Below are 13,069 nucleotides of genomic sequence, written 5' to 3'. Positions count from 1 at the left end.
CCCTCCCTCCCTTCCCTCTCTAAAAATAAATAAATAAAAATCTTAAAGAAAAAGATAGAGAGATTCTCCTTCCCTATATAGTTTTAGCAAAAACTCTGGGATTTGAGAGTCATTTGACAGACTTGCATTATGGGCCCATCCCTAAACCAATTATGTGACCTCTATGGGGAATGGGAGTAGGAATATACCAAGAACATACTAGGTCTGAAACTGAGGAGAGAAAGTCAACAGTAATCAAACCACATGGACTAAAAAGGAAAGAATAGTTCCACAAAGGAAAATCAAGGGGCTACCACAAGAATTAAAAGTACAGAAGGTTTGCTCATTTATTCATTCCATTGACAAATACTGAGTGACTACAATGTATAGGCCTATTTTAGATTCCAGGTATGAGACAGTGAATAATCTAGACAAAAATCCTTGTTCTACTGGACCTTGCATTCTAGTTGGGGTGAGAGAGAGATAATAAGCAGCTACATTAACAAAATATGTAATATTTCAGGTGGTGATATGTGGTGTGAAAGAAAGCAGGAAAGGGGAAGAGAGACAGTTGGGGCGAAGGAGTGCTATAATTGCATGTGAGGTTATCAGAGAAGGCTGTATGGAGAAGAGGACATTTGATTCAAAAGATATTAGGGAATGAACTCTGTAGATATATGGGTAAGAGGGGCGAGGAAACGGCAGTCTATATGTGTTTGTATATTGCACGATGAGCCAGAGGAAAGTAGGGGATGAATTCAAAGAGTGTAAAATGTCTTGTAAAATCAAGATTTTGATTTTACTCTGAGTGGAAAAGCCATTGAAGAGCTTGAGCAGAGTAGTAGCTTAATCTAGCTGACATTTAAAGATGTAGGCTGAAGGAAAAAAACATTAGATAAGAGATTAGCCACTCTCTATTCTGGGTTATTAGCAATAACCCAGAGTAGAGAGGTTAATAGTTCAGGTCAAAGTGATAACAGTGGACTTGAAGGTAGTACCACCATGATTGACTTGGAAGGATGGAGCTGCTATTAACTGAGATGGAAAAAACTGTGGGAGAAACTGGTTTGTAGGAGAAAAACTAGGAGTTCCATTTTAGAAATACTAAATTTAAGTTATCTATTATCACTCAAAGTAGAGACGTTACAGGCAAATCTGGAATTCAGGTGAGATTCCTTATTTGAAAGTTCTTAGTATGTAAGTGGTATTCTAAGCTATGAGTCTGGGTGAGATTATTGAAGGAGAGAGAATACAGAAGAAAAGAGTTCAAGAATGAGGTTCTTCAGAGTTTACATGTCAGAATATGTCACAGAATCAGCAAAGGAGTGTCAGGAACCGCCCTGCCTGGTTTCAGAAGCTGTAACCCTCCCATGGCTAAGGCTGAGTGAGTGACCTTCAGACCATAAGCCACTAAGGAGACAAAGCTTATCTCTCTGGCAGAGGCACTGAGTCTGCTCCTTTTACTTCACCCTGCCTGGCCCCCAATGCTTGATCAATTAGCCAATGATGGGTAAGATTCCCCAAGGGGCGAACAACCTAAGACAGGCACAATCATGGGGAGGCCCCAGGGAAGGACTTGGGGGGTTACAGCAAAAGGGGGTGATGGACCCTTGCCCCTTAGCTTTGACATAGCCTGAGTCCTCAGAGTCCTCATTCTGTCTTCGAGAAGTCTCCTAATCTCTTGGGTGCCTTACTTCCACTGCCTGACTTAAGCCTGAAACAATGCCGGTGGTGGGTGCAGCCTTGTACTGGAAAGGGTGGGTTCCCTAGGGTGATCAAGCCTAAGAAAGAATATTCGAAATCCTGTGAAACCTGCTTTGTTTGGAATGCTCTCAATTAAATGATAAGGGTCCAAGCAAGAAGTGAGTTTGTTCCCCAAAGTTTTATGGCCATTTAACTATCTGGCCCTGACTCAAAATAGGCCCTCAGAGTTCTTTGTATGTTATCTATTGTTTGATTTTTACTGCCTGATAATGATTAATAAGCTTTACCTGTATTCCTGTGCAAAACAAACCCAATAAAAGCCCATTGAGGAAAAGGCTCTTGGCTCTTCTCCTCTGAGAGATCACCACCTTTCCTCCCCAAGCAGATTGTGTCTTGGTAGACTTATTCTCATCTGTGGCAGCTGGAGCCAGGGCGGGGGGGGGGGGCTGTGGGCAGAGGCCCCCAACAAAGTTTTCTGGAGGCTGAGAAGAATCTGCCAATGAGAGAGGAAACAATTTAAGAGAGTGAGATATTGCCAAATGAAGAGAGCCAAGTGAAAATCAGGACTGATCTTTGGGTTTAACTATATGGAGGCCTTGACAGGTGCAGTTTAAGTCATAGGAAGGGGAAGAAAACTCCACTGGAGCCTGTTCAAGAGAAAGTGAAAAGAAGGAAATTTGAAGACTACAAATATTAATTAACAACAACACAGTTTGTTTCTGGGTGCTTGCAATAAAAGGGAGCAGAGAAATGGTGCAGTAACTAGAAGAGGGATGTCAAGAAAAGTTTTTTTAATGGAAAAATTTATATATTGATATAATGATCCAACAGAGAGGGGAAAGTGCTGATGTACAAGAGTAAAGGCATAATTGAGAAGTAATGTTCTTGACAAGACAGGCAAAAACAACAGATGCTCACTACAAGAACATATGGGAGATTTTAGAAAAACAGATTTCTAAAAACCCACAGTATAGATAACTATGGTTTTATGGCCAACATTATTAAAAATGAACAACAGATTAAGGAGAATGAGAGAGCACAAGGAGTGAAGTTCTGATGGAGTGGAGGATTCTGACTTAAATCTAAATTTTTAATCACCATTGGCATTCAGACATGCCTGCAGGTGTTAGTGTTATGGCAGGAGCCCTCCATTATTGTGCTTAAGGAGAAAAGGAGTCTCCTGGGAAAGAATTCGTCCTGAGGAAGAGAAGTTGGCCTCTTAAGTTTAGATCAATACCTGGACAAAGGGGAGGGGCAATTAGTAAGTAGAACATGATGTCTGTCTCTCAGATTTAGCCTCTGGCCCAGACTCTATAAACCCATGTTACAGTCCTAGAGAGAGTGTAATACAAGAAATGAAAGCTCTATTTCAATAAACTGTGCAAAATACTAGGATCACAAAACCATCCTACTTGTTACTCCTCTGCTGATGCTAACACACAAAGGAGAAAAGCCTTGATCCTGTTTTGGGGCAGCTTGGCCTCAGTGTATTAATGATTTTAAAAATTGCCTCCCCTCAACTTTAACATTCGATGAGTCTGCAATGGATTCCAGCCCTCACAGATGTGGCAGCAACCGAAGCCAGCCCCCATCACCCTCTAGCCATGGGAACTTCTTCCAAGAGTGGGAAGGATTTTAATAGTCCGTAGCTTCAGGAGCCAACACCCTTAGTATGGACATCACCTATTGTAATGGCAGTGGTCGGGCACTATCTAGTGACTTCGAGAGGCTTGGGCAGCAGAGAGCAACAAAGGGGGCGGGGTAGGAGAGAATCATGGCAGACACAGATGAGGACTTAGATGGCTCATTTATGAGCATCTGTGTCATACCACTTTAGAAGCTACTAGAAACAACTGGATGAAACTTTGTAGGTTGCTAGAAGTTCCATGATAAATGTTTGGGGTAAAAATCAGAAGTACTATTTATTACTGTTAATATGGTTCCATTTTATATGTAGGTTGGTGAGGCTAGGAAACATGGGTTATAAGAAATTACAATCACATCAAGCTGATGAGGAAGAAAATACTAAACAAATACATGTGGCTAAAGAGAACTGAGATATGTACTAATGACACAGGATTTGCACAACCAAGAACACATATGAAGGAAAAAGCTAAGGAAGGATACAGTGCGGAGCCAGCTGAAATTGAGGATAACAAAACAACTGCAGTAAAAAAACAACAACTGTTTAGAAAAAGAAAATGATGTAATGCTGATAGATGACAGATTGCTTTACTTTTTTTGTTAAATAAAGAAAATGACCATCAAAATGAGAGGTTGAAAACATAACTAAGCAGGAACTGCTTTGGATGATAATGATTATGAGATCCTCCTTATTATCTACAGTTTTATCCATTTGCTAAAAGTTTTAGGAGCAGTACTGTTTTACTTTTAAAATTCTTAGTATTTTATTGAAACCAAGTAATTAAAATTTGACACATGTCAATGATTTAGTAAGAGTTTGACTCAATGCTTTAGGTGATGCAAAATCCACAGTTGCTGAAAAATTATGTCCTAAGTTACTAAGAGGGGATAGAAGTGATGGTGGGACAACAGCTGGTAGTCCTTAAGGCATGATGGAGATCAGGAAAGTTGCCAACTGATTATCTGTGATAATTTTTACAGTTGAAAGGCAATTTTTATACCTCACATTAGCTACTGTTATCTGCTGCATGGTAGGCATTGTACTAGACCAGGGCCTATAAATTATGGCCCACAAGCCAACTTAGCCTGATTTCTGCTTTTGTGCTAAGAATGGCAAATTAATTAGTTTGAAAAAAAAAGTTTAGAAAAGTATTCATGACATGTGAAAGTTACATAAAAATGAAACTTCAGTATCCATAAACAAAGTTTTATTAGAACACAGCATACCCATTTATGTATTTTCTATGGCTGCACTCATGAAACAATGACAGAGTTGGGTAGTTGTGACAGAGATATATGGCCTGAAAAGTCTAAAATAGTCACTATTTTGCCTTTTATGAAAAAAACACCAATTCCTAGATGAGGTGCACATATGACATTATCTCTAATCCATAGTAACTGTGAAAATTTGTATTTCATTAGGTCCTCTCCTCATCCTATCCAAGGAGAGGGGGTTGGACAGCCACCATTAACCCTGTTTGCACTTAAGTGACTTGGCATAAGGTCACACAGATTGCACGGTGTTCAAGTTGGTCCTTTGTTTCAACACCCACACTCTTTTGTTTGTTTGTTTGTTTGCTTGTTTATTTTGCTCATTAGATTCTACATATAAGTGAAACCATATGGTTTTTGTCTTTCTCTGACTGGCTTATCTCACTTAGCATAATGTTCTCCAGGTCCATCCATGCTGTCACAAAAGGTAAGATTTCCTTCTTTTTTGTGGCTGACTAGTGTTCCATTCTACTGACAGACACTTGAAAGCCCACACTCTTTATACCACACCAAATAGCTAGAAGAATAGTGATAGCCAGACGTTTCATTTTTAAAAAAATTCATTTACATTTTTTCCTTACCCAAGGGCATGCTCATTGATTTTAGAGTGAGGGAAAGGAAGAGAGACAGGGAGAGAAACATCAGTGAGAGGGGGAAACATCAATTGGTTGCCTCTCGTGTGTGCTCTGATGGGGCATTGAACCTGCAACTTAGGTATGTGCTCTGACCAGGGATGGAACCCACCACCTTTTGGTTTACAGGACAATGCTCCAAACAACTGAACCACATTGGCCAGGGCTCACTTTTTTTTTAATGGAGAAAAGAATACTGTAGAAATTTTAACCCAGTAAGTTTTATTTTAAATCTCAGGAAAAATTCAAAATAAATTGCTAAATGGCTACAAAATGTAAGAAAAGAAAGTATTCACCAAGAATATTTTCTGCTTTGATCATGGTTCTATATTATGAAACATTTTCTATGAGTACATTAAGATATGAGAATAAAATTACAGTGCTTTATAGATTTCAAAGCACATTTACATGCACTATTTTATTTCAAATCACAACTCCACGAGTTTGGTAGTCAGGGAGTATGAGGGCCATTTTGCAGATGAAGCTCAGAAAGGCTTATTGGCTTATCTAACATTATAAAACTAATTAGTGACAAAGAACTTGTCAGAACTTGAACCCAGATCTTCTATCTTTCAATTCAGTGTTTAGAGTGTAAAATAGCTAATGTTTACTGCATTGTTAATTTGTGCCAGGAGCTGTGTTCTAAATCTTTTACCCATATTAATTTATTTGAGTTTCACAATGACACTGTGAAATATGTTCTATTATCATTCTCATTTTACAGATGAGGCAACTGAAGCACAGAATCACTTGTTCAAGACCACAGAGCTTACAGTGGGTGGTGGAGCGAGGGTCTGAGCTGGACTACCTGGCTGCAGAGCCAGAGGGCTTAACCACTACAAGCTCTGCTTCCTCCCAGGCGTCTGACACAGTTCCAGGATAGCAGCCTGGACCAACAGCAAACCTGTGTGCTGGGTGAACTGTTAGGTGACTACATTGTCTGCAGAATAACAATACCAAGAGTAGTGACTATGTTTGCAGTAAACTGAGTGGAAATTCCTCAGAGGAAAAGGGTTTGTAGTGAAGCTTTAGTTGTTCATTTTCTGCCTATTGTGTTGTTTTGCAGGTTACAAATGCAGGGAATAAATTTACAGGTTCTGTTATTTGCTTTTAACTAAGCGTTCTTCTCAAAGTGAGAGGACTACCTAAAGGATCCATGTGGAGAAACTGCATGTGGTGAGCAGTTTACAGTTACATGTGCATGTATGTATTTGCTGACTAATAATGTAAGCACAGCTGACAGGATGATGGCAGAGCCATCACTTGTGAAGTGAGGGGGAATCCTTTGTCAGCCACAATGGATAATCCATTATGTGTAGTCTCATTGGTCTCTCTGGAAATATAAGTAATAATATACAAAATGATAGAAAATCATTAATAAAAATAATTTTGCAGGGAAAACAGTTGGACCCTCTGACCTACACACACAAAGTAAAGCTGAACCCCTCAGCAATGAGTTGGGTCTCGGAGTTCAGTAACTACCAGGAACATTCAGATACTTACATGTTTGGGGTTTGTTCATGTGATCTGTACTATTTCTATTTTCCATCTCTTTGTTTTGCAAATGTTACAGAATGTATAATTCGGGTAGGCCAGGGATTCAGGGTAGGCCTCAGGACCAGCAGGATCAGCACCACCTGGGATCTAGTTAGAAAGGCAAATTTCCTAACTAGAAATTTTAGAATTCCTACCATCCCAGATTTACCAAGACTGAAACTTCGGCGGTGGGGTCCAAGAGGCTGTGTTTAAACAAGCTCTCCAGGCGATTTTCACTTATACTTTGATAACCACTTACAGCAAATACATGGAACAGTTAAATTAGAAATGGTGGGTGGAGGTGGAAGAGGATATGGGGGAAGAAATGGTGGTGAAAAAATAAATAAAATAAAATAAAAATAAATATTTGAAAGGATAGAGAAACATTTCTCATACTGAAGGATAATTAGTTTTGAATGAAGGCCATTTAAAGTGACTCTACTTAAATTACAGTTTTATCATCTCGTTATTCAAAGGCAGGTCCAAAGACAGACTACATCAGCTTATTAGAAATGCAGACTCTGGAGCCCTCCTCCAACATAAATGAATCACACTCTGCATTTTTAACAAGATTTCCAGGTGATTCCTACACACACTAGTATTTGAAAAGCTGTGTTATAAAAATAGTTTTAAAAATGTTTGGGAACTAACTTTCAAAAATGTTGATATTTTGTTCGCTCAGCTTATGAAAGATACCTTGTTGTTGTTTTTTTTAAAATTAAGTCTACTTCACTTTCATCGCCCATTATATGTGTGGATGTCACGTCCGACATTCGGGGAACAGCTGCCTGACAAGCCCTTTGACAGGATTGGTGGGGATGGAAGCTGGAGGGGTTTGGGTGGGGACTAGTTTTATAAACGGTCAGGTCGTTGGGTGAATAGGTCCATACTATGACAACCAGTGCTTTCCTGGGGAGCCTCACAACCAGAAGGTGGGATACCGGAAACAGTGGCCCAACGGGTGTTAAGGGTGATTTTCTCTGGCAGTAAAATTCTGGTAAATTTTATTTCCTTCTTTGGGCTTATCTGTGTTTTCTAAACTTTCTAGAATGAGTGAGTGCATGCTATTTTTGCAATCAGAACAAAACTCTGTTCCTGAATAAAATTTTAAGTTGAGGTATAATTTATATTTTTAAAAATGTAGAAAATTTAACTGTTCAGTTTGTCAAGTTACAACAATTGTATACACCTTTGTAACTACCATGCAATTTTAAACTGGAAATTACCCTAATATAACATTCCTGAAATATTCACCTTGCCTCCAAGGCTTTTTAACTGCGAGAGTGATTTCAGTGGGCTACTCTGGCACAGCACACCGCATCCAGATTTTAATGAGCATACTTCAAGCAGAGGACATGTACCTCAAGCATACAAAGTATACAAAGGTAGTCAATGCTGCATTGTACATTGCTTTCCATGTAGCCCCCTTTGTATACTTCTCATTCATACTTTAAGTAGAAATTGAGAAAAATGTTCTCCTTCCATAATACCCCCCCCCACCACATACAGCCATTCCTTTTTTTTTCCTTCCTGCTTTGAAACTTACTTACTAAGCGACTTACTTCCCTGCCAGCAGAGGATTCTATCAAGATGAAGCTTTGTCCCTGCCAAGGCAGACAGACAAAGGGCTCTGAATGGGGCCTGCTTGCCAGCATCTAGGAGAGGAAGAGCGTGTTGCACCCCTCTCTCCTATACCATGCCCCCAAAACACCCACGCCTGCCTCTCAAACGTCTCTTTCTTGTTGTTCTGGTTTATGGTAACAATAAAAACTGAAAACATAATGCTGATTAAAAGAAAAAGTTTAAAACACACAGAGCACTTTCATAAAGGTTATCTCATTTTATTAGGTTCCCCTATAATACCCTTGAATTCTATGGGAAAACACTAGTATTCATTAATTCATTCCTTTGTTCATTCACACAGCACATATTTATATATGCGGACATTGTGTGGCAGGCAAATACTAGACACTAAGTAACATGGAGAAAAAAGGAATAGTCCCTCACAAAGTTTACTGTCCAGTGGGGAAAACAGACAAGTAAACAGGCCCTTATGAGTCAGGGTGCAAGAATTTATGTAGTGGCTTAATGAAGCCAGGTGAATGATGAAACAGAAAAGTTGGGAACAACGAATCTTAGTAGTGAGATGTTAAATTACTGTGCAGCTGATTAATGAAATGTTTTGTGGCCATTAAAAGTTATTTTGTGGAAGATATAGTTGAGGATATACTGATAAGCATGTGTTACTTTTATAATCAGATTTAAAAAATTGTAAGGTGAAAAACATAAGACTATTAAATGAACCAAGGTGCTAGTCAGCACCTAATTATAGTTCATTTATCCTCCACTACACCTTAAGTCAAGATGTATTTCATTGGGAAATTTTAATTATTAAATGTTCCCTTATCACTTTTCTTTTAAGAGATTATCTATAATTTGCTTTTTGGCTTTAAAATCTAATACTTAAGGAAGAGTTTTCAAATAAGTACCTACGTTTGCATAGCTGTTCACAGTGCTTTCATACATATCTTACTTCACCTGCACAATAATCCTCTGAGGCCAGTTCCCTTGTTATGGAGGGAAAGCAGGCTTAGAGATATTGAGGAATTTAACTAGCTTCACAGCGTCAGTGGGTGGTGGAGCCAGAACGCCAATCTAGTTTTTTTAACTCTAAATCCAGAGTTTTTTTTTTTATTTTAATTACTTTATTGTTGTTCAATTACAGTTGTCTGCATTTTCTCCCTATTCCTCCCCTCAATACCAGCCGAAACTACCTTGCACCCTTGCTTCCATCCTCCCCCTTAGTTTTGTCCCTGTGTCCTTTATAGTAGTTCCTGAAAACCCTTCTCCCCACTGTCCCCTCACCCTCCCCTCTGGCTATTGTTAGATTGTTCTTAATTTCAATATCACTGATTATATTTTGTTTGCTTTTTTCTTGTGTTGATTATGATCTCACAGTTAAAGGTGAGGTCATATGGTATTTGTCCCTCACCCCCTGGCTTGTTTCACTTAGCATAATGCTCTCCAGTTCCATCCATGCTGTCACAAAGGGTAGGAGCCCCTTTCTCTCTGCTGCATAGAATTCTGTTGTGTATAAAATGTACCATAGTTTTTTGATCCACTCATTTACTGATGGGCACTTAGGTTGCTTCCAGCACTTGGCTACTGTAAATTATGCTGCTATGAACATTGGGGTGCATAGGTTCTTTTGAATTGGTGTTTTAGGATTCTTGGGGTATAATCCCAGCAGTGGGATTGCGAGGTCAAAAGGCAGTTTCATTTTTAGTTTTCTGAGGAAATTCCATAGTGTTTTCCAAGGTGGCTGCACCAGTCTGCATTCCCACCAACAGTGCACTAGGGTTCCCTCTTCTCCACATCCTCTCCAACACTTGTTCGTTGATTTGTTTATGATGGCCATTCTGACCGGTGTGAGGTCGTATCTCATTGTGGTTTTAATTTGCATCTCCCTGATGGCAAGTGATGCTGAACATCTTTCCATATGTCTCTGGGCCCTCTGTATGTCCTCCTTGAAGAAGTATCTGTTCAAGTCCTTTGCCTATTTTTAAATTGGGTTTTATGTCTTCCTGGAATGGAGTCCTGTGATTTCATTATATATTTTGGAAATCAAACCCTTGTCCTAGGTATCACTGGCAAATATGTTTTCCCATATAGTTGGTTTTCTTTTTATTTTGACACTGTTTTCTTTAGCCATGCAGAAGCTTTTTATTTTGATGTGGTCCCATTTTTTTATTCTGTCCTTTATCTCCCTTGCTCTAGGGGGCATATCAGTGAAAATATTGTTGTATGGAATATCTGAGATTTTCCTGCCTATGTTCTCCTGAAGGACTTTTATGGTACCATGACTTATATTCAAGTCTTTTATCCGCCTTGAATTTATTTTTGTGTATGGTGTAAGTTGGTGATCGAGTTTCATTTTTTTGCATGTAGCTGTCCAGATCTCCTAATGCCATTTGTTGAAGAGGCTATTTTTACTCCATTTTATTCTTCTTTCCCCTTTGTCAAATATTAATTGACTGAAGAGACTTGGGTTTATTTCTGGGCTCTCTGTTATGTTCCATTGGCCTATGTGTCTGTTTTTATGCCAGTACCAGGCTGTTTTGATTACATTGGCCTTGTAATACAGTTTGATACCAGGTATTGTGATCCTTCCAGCTTTGTTCTTCTTTCTCAAAATTGCTGTAGCTAATCAGGGTTGTTTATGCTTCCATATAAATTTCTGAAATGTTTGTTCTATATCTGTGAAATATGTAATCAGTACTTTAATAGGGATTGCACTGAATCTATAAATTGCTTTGGTTAGTATGGCCATTTGATAATTTAATTCTTCCAATCCACGAGCATGGTACATGCTTCTATTTGTTTGTATGTGTGTCTTCCTTAATTTCTTTCTTCAGTGTTGTGTATTTTTCTGAGTACAGGTCTTTTACCTCCTTGGTTAGGTGTATTCCTAGGTACTTTATTTTTCTTGTTGCTATATCAAATGGGGTTTTTTCCCTGATTTCTGTTTCTGATATTTCATTGTTGGTCTAAAAAATGCCTTTGATTTCTGAGTATTGACTTTGTATCCCACTGTTTTGTCAAATTCATTTATTTGGTTGAGTAGTATTTTGGTGGAGTCTATTGGATTTTCTATGTACACTATCATGTCATTTGTAAACAAGGACAGTTTTACTTCCTCCTTTCCAATTTGGATACCTTTTATTTCTTTTTCTTATCTGATTGCTGTGGCTAAGATTTCCAACACTATGTTGAATAGGAGAGGTGAAAGCGGGCATCCTTGTCTTGCTCCTGACCTTAGTGTGAAAGCTCTAAGTTTTTGCCCATTGAGTACGATGTTGGCTGTAGGTCTGTCATATATGGCCTTTGTTATGTTGAGGAATACTCCCTCTATTCCCACTTTGCGGAGTGTTTTTATCATAAATGGGTGCTGTACCTTATCAAATGCTTTTTCTGCATCTATTGATATGATCATGTGATTTTTGTCTTTCATTTTGTTTATGTGGTGTATTATGTTTATTTATTTGTGAATATTGAACCATCCTTGCATCCCTGGGGTGAATCCAAGTTGATCATAGTGTATGATCTTTTTAATGTATTGCTGGACGCAGTTTGCCAATATTTTGTTGAGGATATTAGCATCTATGTTCATCAGCAATATTGGCCTGCACTTTGCTTTCTTTGTTGTGTCTTTATCTAGTTTTGGGATTGGCATTATGCTGGCTTCATAAAAAGAGTTGGGAGTCTTCCATCTGCATGAATTTTTTTGAATAATCTATAGAGGATGGGGATTAGCTCTCACTTAAATGCTTTGTGAAATTCTCTTGTGAAACCATCTGGTCCAGGGCTTTTGTGTATTGGAAGCTTTTTAATTATTGTTCCAATTTCATCAGCTGTTATAGGTCTGTTCAGGTTTTCTGCTTCTTCTTCATTCAGATTTGGAAGATTATATTTTTCTAGAAATTTGTCTGTTTCACGTAGGTTTTCAAATTTCTTGGCATATAGCTCTTCATAGTAATTTCTTACAATCCTCTGTATTCTGTGGTATCAGTTGTAATCTCTCCACTTTCATTTCTTATTCTGTGTACTTGGGACCTCCCTTTTTTTTTTCTTGATGAGCCTGCTTAAAGGCTTGTCAATTTTGTTTACCTTTTCAAAGAACCAGCTCCTGAATTTATTGATCCTTAGAATTGTGCTTTAGTCTCCATGTCATTTAATTCTGCTCTGATCTTGGTTATTTCCTTCCTTCTACTTTCCCTGGGTTGTCTTTGTTGTTGTTCCTGGAGTTCTTGAGGTGTGGGGTTAGGCTGTTTGTTTGGAATATTTCTATCTTTTTAAAATATGCCTGTATCACTATGAACTTCCCTCTCAGGACTGCCTTGGCTATGTGTCATAAGTTTTGGATTGTTGTGAGTTCATTTTCATTTGGTTCCAGAGACTTTTTGATTTCTTCCCTAATCTCATTCTTGACCCATTCATTGTTTAATAGCATGGTATTTAGTCTTCATGAGTTTGAGTGTTTTGGCTTATTTTCCTTGAGGTTAGTTTCTAGAGATGGAAAACTAGGTACTGTGTGATTCAACCCCTCTTCTCCTCCCTTTTGACACTTTGACTGAAGATTCAAGGAAATGGGTCCAGAGTGGTTGCTGTCACTCAGGTTGATTCTGTTGCCACCCAAACTTGGATGGATGCCACCTACTTTTAGGATAAATAAAATTTATTTACAAACCTTATGCTGATCGCTAAAAATTATAACCTAGCAGACACAAAGACAAGGAACACAC

Source organism: Phyllostomus discolor, chromosome 2 (assembly GCF_004126475.2).
Source record: "Phyllostomus discolor isolate MPI-MPIP mPhyDis1 chromosome 2, mPhyDis1.pri.v3, whole genome shotgun sequence".
Taxonomy (NCBI): Eukaryota; Metazoa; Chordata; class Mammalia; order Chiroptera; family Phyllostomidae; genus Phyllostomus; species Phyllostomus discolor.
The sequence above is the reverse complement of the archived record's forward strand: the minus strand, read 5'-3'. Positions refer to the sequence as shown.